At 45.1% G+C, this 7,664-nt stretch overlaps 1 protein-coding gene across 6 annotated transcripts in view; it reads left to right on the plus strand.

Moving 5' to 3' along the window:
- Window positions 1-202: 202 nt before the first annotated feature.
- Window positions 203-7,664, plus strand: part of SEMA4D (semaphorin 4D) — a 149,533-nt gene continuing 142,071 nt past the window's right edge. Inside the window, exon 1 of one of the 6 annotated variants that reach the window (XM_034774342.1) lies at window positions 203-433. The gene's annotated coding sequence lies outside the window, so the exon portion shown is untranslated. Of the gene's footprint in view, window positions 434-513; window positions 538-594; window positions 619-7,664 lie in introns of those variants that run through there. The other 5 variants (XM_034774335.1, XM_034774343.1, XM_034774341.1 and 2 more) reach the window with 5 other exon arrangements.

Here is a 7,664-nt window from a genome sequence, read left to right on the forward strand (position 1 = left end):
ATTTTGAAGCAGCGTTTGCAAGTGCTCTCCCCTCCCCCAGCCCGGGGCTAGCAGGTTTTTCTGTGCCTGCTTCCCCGAGCCATTGACCAAAATCTCCCTCTGAAAACAACTATCAAAATCTTCCTCGCTTGTCACAGCTTGAGCCTGGGCTGCCTACAGCTCCCCTCCCCCCAAGTCACAACCCCCAGCATCCCCTCCCTCTGGAGCTGCTCTCGGTAGGGCAACAAGCCCTCAGGCTGCTGCCTTGAGCTCCCTCCTCCTCCCTTCCAGCAGCCGCCGCCATACTGCGGGGCAACCCAAACTTGTTACACACTGGCACCAACTCCTCCTCCTGCTGCTGCCCCCTGTTGCAGGCGCCTCAGCAGCGGCACGCAGAACAGCGGGAGGCGGCCCTGGGAACTGGAGCGCGAGCGGAGGAGTTGCAGCCTTGCAGGTAGGAGCTTTTGCCCGTGCACGTTGCATGCCGACGGCTGCCTGGCCGAGCTCTTTGCAGCGCCGGGAGACGCGGAGCAGCCGCAGCCGCCGCCTGCGGGCTGAGTGAGTGGCCTCTGCGGTTCCAGGATTTGGGTTGGGGTCGGTGCCGCGGAGCGCCGGCCGGCCCAGGGTTGTGTTGCGGAGGTTGGTTGGCTGGAGGCCCGCGGGGAATTGTCTCGGGTTGCCGGGGAGGGTGTTTGCGGGGGAGGCTGGTAGCATCTGTGCGCAGGGCCAGGGGGGTGGTAGGTGGCTGGGAAGTGGTTGCTCGCGGAGCTGGGGAGGGACCGGCTCTGTCTGGCCGCTTCTCTCGGGTGGGTTTGTTGCTTCACAGATCGCATTTTGCAACGCGGCTCCGGTTCTCCCAGGACTCGGCGTTTCCGCACCACCCTTCCCACTAAAGCAGCCGCAGCTTCCCTCCCTGCTGTTGCCTATGCAGGAGCTCGCACTGCCAGCCGCCCTAGCCTGGCGGAGGGGTGGGGTGAACCCCCCCCAGCCGCCGTGCCTCCCGGGGTGCTTAGTCCGCGCCGCGTGTGAACACGCGAACCTGCCCTGAGAGGGGAACCTGTGTGGACATGAGCCCCCCAGAAGCCTGCAGACAAACCGCACCTGCTTTGTGCCAGTCCCTGTTTCATATAAAGAGGCAGGTTTTTGCTTGCGTTTCACGGTCACAAGGGGAGAGCTGGGAAAGTGCTGATCCTCCCTGGGGTTACTTTCCCCCCGTCGGATTGTGCAGCAGCTTAAAGGAGCCCAGAGGGAGGGTCTGGGAGAGGAGTGAAGGAAAGGCCTAGGCACGGCTGATTTCTCCAGCTTTGACAAACTGAAGGCAGGAGCGCTGGAGAAAAATGAAATAAACAGAGAGCTTTAAGCTCTTATCAGACCCATTACAAAACTTCTGCCTTGGCGTGAGATGCTTTGGAAGAGACGCCTCCCGTCTCTCTTTGACAGCTTTATCAGTGTTTCCCCTTCCAGCCCTGTTTGCCTCCGCTGGCTGTTGTGCCCCTTGCTCCACCCCTGCAGTCCAAATCTGGTTCTCTCTCTCACCCGCTCCACTCCTGCTGTTGCCCAGCGAAAAGGAGAGGCTGCTCGTTTGGTTTAATGAGGGCAGGGCATAGTTTAACCTTGCACTGGGAGTCCTATCCTCAGGCAGTTCAGGTGGAGTAAAGTAATACGTTTTGTGTTGTTGTGTTTGTCTTCTGGTCACAATCATATTATTTGGTTTTGGTTTTTTTGAGGTCGCTGTTGGTCTGTGCTGCACCTGTTGTAGCAGTTTGGCTGCACTGAGTTGAACCTCTTGGTGTGTTGCCAGTATCAACATGTAAAGGATATTTGAGCTGGCTGCTTGTTTTTGGTAAATACAAATCTCAGACATTTTCATTGAACAGGGAAGTGGCTTGTTTACCTCAAAAGCTGTAGGTTGCTTGGCTCTGAACTTGTGGTATCTTGGTGCTTAAGTCAGCACTTCTGTTTAAAATCTCATTCTTATACGAAATAGAAATCAAGCCTGTATTTGATGCTTAATGTTTGGAAACTTGCTGCATATGTTTTCGAAGAACCACTCTGTATTCTTTTATTTCTCAGCTGTCGTAAGATTTTATATCAGCTTTTTGCAGAGGTACTGAGGTTACAAAAGATGCATGAAATGAATCAGAGTTTCTTGTCAATTCTTATTTGCCCTCAAGCTAATTATAAATGAAAATCTTCTGTGCTGTCAGTCTAAGGTATATGTTATTTGGTAATGTGTTCTGAGGTTTAGACACCATGCAGTCTCCAGCGCATAATTCTTTTGCATCAAGATAATGCAGTGATCATAAATTTCAATGGTGCATACTTTGGCTTAGATCTAATGTATTGATATTAATATATAATGCATCCTGTGGAGGAGGACTATACCTGCCCTAGCACGTGAATGGATTATGTCAGTGGTTCTCAACCAGAGGTCTGGGACCCACTGGGGGGCAGCAAGCAGGTTTCAGGGGGTCCGCCCAGCAGAGCAGGCAATAAACTTGCTGGGGACCCAGGCAGAAAGCTGAAGCCCCGCCGCCTGGGGCAGTGTAGACATATCCTTCGTGTCCAGCAGAGCTGAAAAGCTCATTCTTTGTGAAAGGAGCCATTTTCTTTCCTGCCCAGCTAAAATAACTATTATAGCTTTAGTTGTTCTTAAAAAACAAAGCAACTCAGAAAACACTGTTCTAAACTTACCTTTTGACTGTGTGCAGCTTTCTGCAACCATGTTTTGGAGCAGATCCTTAACCACTCTGCTAAACCTGAGCAAACAAACTTTACATAGGTTTGCTCTGTGAGAGCCAGAATTCTCTGCTTCAGGCAAATAGCCACTACTGAGGATCAATAGCCACTATTGAGGCCCTAGCTTATTCAACATCTGTTTCCCCCCCCCCCCCCCCCCAAGTGAGGCATTCTGACCAGACAACGTGTAGTGGTGAATTGATTACTCACTTGCCTTCAAATCTTCCAATGCATTGCTGCAGGTACAGGAATCAGAGTGCACTCCTCTGATACCTGCAGGCAGTTCAGAGTACCTCTCTGCAGATTCGTAATTTGCTAACCCCACAAAGTGGAACCCACTGAGTTTAGGGTCCTCCTTTGATGCAGGGGATGTGGCAGGGGCACAGTTTTGCCATTGAAGTGCTACAAGGGGTTTCTGCTGTTGTCATAGTTGGTTTTTTGTCATTCAAGGCCCTCTCTACTAGGGATGTAAATATTGGTCAAAAAAGTGAATCGGTTAAACGATTATAATTATATTGTTTAACTGGTTAACCTTTAACTGAGGCCACCCCAGCGGGCCAGCGCCGGGAGGCAGGGGCTGAGGTCCTGCTGGCTCGGCACAGCTGGGGCTGGAGTCGCTCCAGCCTGCCATGGTCGGGGTTCTGTCGTCCGGCCAGCCCGCTGGGGCTGGGGTCCCGCCTGTCCATCGCAGACGGGACTGGGGTCCTGCCTGCCTGCCCAGTGTGGCTGTGGCTGCTCCGGCGCGAATGGGATTGGAGTCCTGCCTGCCTGGTGTGGACGGGGTCCTGCCGGCCCAGGCAGCCGGCCTGCCACCAGGGTAAATGGTGAAGGTCCGGTTAACAGTAAGCCTAATGCTTACCATTTAACCTTTTACATCCCTACTCTCTACACTGCATTTACTAACCATGGCTCCAATTCTGCAACTGCATCCACACAAAGTGGATCTCTGTGCAGAATAATGCTGAAGTCAATAGGTTTCATGCAGGGGCAGCAGGGATATGCTTGCACAGACACAGCTGCAAAATCAGGCCTTAAGTTGAAAGTGTGTTGACTTTGCCAAATTGTTTCAGTTAAAAAAAACAACAACAAAAAATACACATTTAAAAAAAAATATCAAAATGTTTTGTTTTGACAATTTCAAAATAAAATATTTTGATTTTTCAATTCAAAAAGGCTGTTTTTAGATTTCCTTCAATTTTATTTAAAATAATCTAAAAAAGTTTCAAAATGAAACAAAACATTTAGTTTCAGGTCAAACAAAACATTTCATTTGATCCAATTTTAAGAACTGCCAGCAAACAGAAAAATCAGTTATTCACACAGGTCTAGTTAGGTGTCAAATTGGGCATTTAAAAGTTAACACAAAATCAGTGTTTACTTTGGAAAATTGTGGCCTTGCTATAGAAAAAAACTAAATTGCTGAGTGGAACAGCAGAATGTAGTGTAAACGTCAAGACTCCACTATTCTTTTGATTTTATTTATTTATTTTTTTATGACGGGCCAGGAGTTGTGGAACGAGAGGCCTAACAGGCCTAATGATCTAGGAGTCCCTGAGCCAGGACGTCTACACTGCAATTGTAGAGCCCCACAGCCTGAGACCCATGGGCCAACTGCAAGTGTCTTATTGCAGTGTAGACATACCCTAAGGATTCAAGGGAAGATTTGTGTGGAGACTTACTTTCATTTAGCCAATTCTGTTGCTGCTTTCTGTTTCCTAGTAATAGATGGGTCACTTCAAAAATGTTTAAGCAACTATTTTATTATATAGACGTCTGTGAACAGTAATAATACGTTGTATGAGTACAACTGCCCTCTACCAAAGGAGAATGGCTTTAAACATTTTCTGGGGCTTTTTAAGGGCCCTGCCATAAAGACTGCCTGAGAGTTGCGTGAATCAGCGAATCCCCTGGATGCCCTGGCCCTGCCATTGCCATTTCCCTAAGGAGCCCTCCCCAGTTGCCATAGCACAAACCTTTTTACACTGGCTTCTCTGTGTGAATCCTATGAGGGAAGACTGTGGACACAAGGTCAGTAGGTACCAGCTGCATGGAGCCACTTGGCCATGATGTGAGGTTGCAGTGGGCTGCATGTGCTCTCTTTGCTCTGCTCCTTTCAGCTCTCTCACCTACCGCTTGCACAATTCCTGTTTATTTGAACATTTGTTGTAGTAAGAATTTTTGTCTTACAAGTTTCACTATAGTGAGGATTGCAAAGTAGAATACAGCTTGTATTTTGTTACAAATGTTAGTGAAAATGAGTTCTTTGAATTACATGCAGTGTTGAAATAGTCTACTTGTATTAAAGCCAAGAGTTAATTACTGTAAGATCTAAGACGTGCCGTACATAGTCTGCAGAAAGTGCTGTGTAGATCAACAGATTTGCATTGACTCTAGGAAATAGTTTAACCAAAGAGAGTCTTTTTCTTGTTTAGATCAATGAGAATGGTGCTGCCATAAGAGAATTACTCTGGAATATTATTTAAATTAGGGATGTAAATATTGGTTAAAAAGGTTAGCCGGTTAAACGATTAAAATTATATCATTTCACTGGTTAATCATTAACTGAGGTCACTTCGGTGGGCTGGTGGGCCAGGGCTGTGGTCCTGCCTGCCCGCTGCGGATGGGATTGGGATTGGGGCCACTCCGGTGCAGCTGTGGCTGGGGTCCCACCTGCCTGTTGCAGATGGGGTGCCGCCGGCCACTGGGGTTGACAGTTAAGGTCCAATTAACGTTGAGCCTAACGCTTACCGGTTAACCGTTTAAGCTTTTACAGCCCTAATTTAAATTCTTTGCTAGTCATAGATCTCTTATGATTTGTTCGTTGGCTTTAGAAAATAAGAAATTCCAAGAAGCAGTTGTTGTCATTGCTTTTTTTGTCTAATGTAGGAAAATGAAACATTTTCTGATGAAAGAATACAGAGTATTTCAAATGTTCAAGGAAAATATCCTTTTTTTCAACAGTATTTGTTGGGCAAAGACATTGAAATGAGAAGTGACAGTGACGGAGAGCTGTATTTATCAAAGTTGACTGACATAATTTATACACTGAGACTTAAATGTAGATCATTATAAGAACCAAAATTTTCTGTGATTTACATGAGTCTAAAGGGGATTTTTCAAGGTGCAAGGTCACTCGTGTTATTTGTAAACTTACAAGGTTTTTTCTAGTTTTAAATTAAACCTTAATTACTTATTCATGTGACTGATTTCATATTTCATGATTCATTTTTAGAGAATGCAAGAAGTAGTAAATACATAAGATGATACATAATGATGAGATGGTGCCATAAAGGAAAGAAATATGGATTTGTGTTCTATTTTGTTACTTTGTAGACTCATGGATTTCAAGGCCAGAAGAGACCACTGTGATCATGTACTCTGAGCTCTTGTATAACGCAGGATGTAGAACTTCCCCAAAATAATTCCTAGAGCAGATCTTTTAGAGATATCTGATTTTGATTTAAAAATTGGCAGTGTTGGAGAATCCACCTTGGTATGTAATGTTATGGTGTAATCAATTACCTTTACGGTATTGTTACACATATATACACACACACATAATTCTATTTGTGTTTCACATTCAGGTCTTCTCCATCTTAGAAAACTCTAGAAAGTTGTCTGTGTTCAGGGTGGAAAAAAAAATCCCACCTATACTTCTGCCAGCTTCAGCTGCACTGAAAGGAGCACTAGTGTAGACAAGGTTCTGGTAACTTCCAGCATTTTTACCACCATTACGGAGTCCCATTTATATAAAAATCTCTACTATGGCTACCACCAGAAGAGCTGCGCTAAGAGTGAATTAAATGTCTATTTTCTTAGGGTAAATAAGCACTGTAAGGACTGGCGACTAGTGACATGACATCTCAAGAGTAAAAGCAGAGCGGGAATGGATTTTTAGTCAAATTGCTTAAAACATGGTGGCCTTTGTTCTTAACACCTATTTAACTTCAGTGTCTGATTAACCTTTTGGAGAAAGTCTCTTAAAATTTCAAAGTTTATACCCCTTCATTTAAGCTGTGCCAGGGCACATTAAACATGCTTTGAGACAACTTTCAGAGTAGCAGCCGTGTTAGTCTGTATCCGCAAAAAGAAGAACAGGAGTACTTGTGGCACCTTAGAGACTAACAAATTTATTAGAGCATAAGCTTTCGTGGACTACAGCCCAATTCTTCGGATACATATGCATCCGAAGAAGTGGGCTGTAGTCCACGAAAGCTTATGCTCTAATAAATTTGTTAGTCTCTAAGGTGCCACAAGTACTCCTGTTCTTCTTTTTGCGGATACAGACTAACACGGCTGCTACTCTGAAAGTTGTCTCAAAGCATGTTTAATGTGCCCTGGCACAGCTTAAATGAAGGGGTATAAACTTTGAAATTTTAAGAGACTTTCTCCAAAAGGTTAATCAGACACTGAAGTTAAATAGGTGTTAAGAACAAAGGCCACCATGTTTTAAGCAATTTGACTAAAAATCCATTCCCGCTCTGCTTTTACTCTTGAGATGTCATGTCACTAGTCGCCAGTCCTTACAGTGCTTATTTACCCTAAGAAAATAGACATTTAATTCACTCTTAGCGCAGCTCTTCTGGTGGTAGCCATAGTAGAGATTTTTATATAAATGGGACTCTGTAATGGTGGTAAAAATGCTGGAAGTTACCAGAACCTTGTCTACACTAGTGCTCCTTTCAGTGCAGCTGAAGCTGGCAGAAGTATAGGTGGGATTTTTTTTTCCACCCTGAACACAGACAACTTTCTAGAGTTTTCTAAGATGGAGAAGACCTGAATGTGAAACACAAATAGAATTATGTGTGTGTGTATATATGTGTAACAATACCGTAAAGGTAATTGATTACACCATAACATTACATACCAAGGTGGATTCTCCAACACTGCCAATTTTTAAATCAAAATCAGATATCTCTAAAAGATCTGCTCTAGGAATTATTTTG

Source organism: Trachemys scripta, chromosome 6 (genome assembly GCF_013100865.1).
Source record: "Trachemys scripta elegans isolate TJP31775 chromosome 6, CAS_Tse_1.0, whole genome shotgun sequence".
Taxonomy (NCBI): domain Eukaryota; kingdom Metazoa; phylum Chordata; order Testudines; family Emydidae; genus Trachemys; species Trachemys scripta.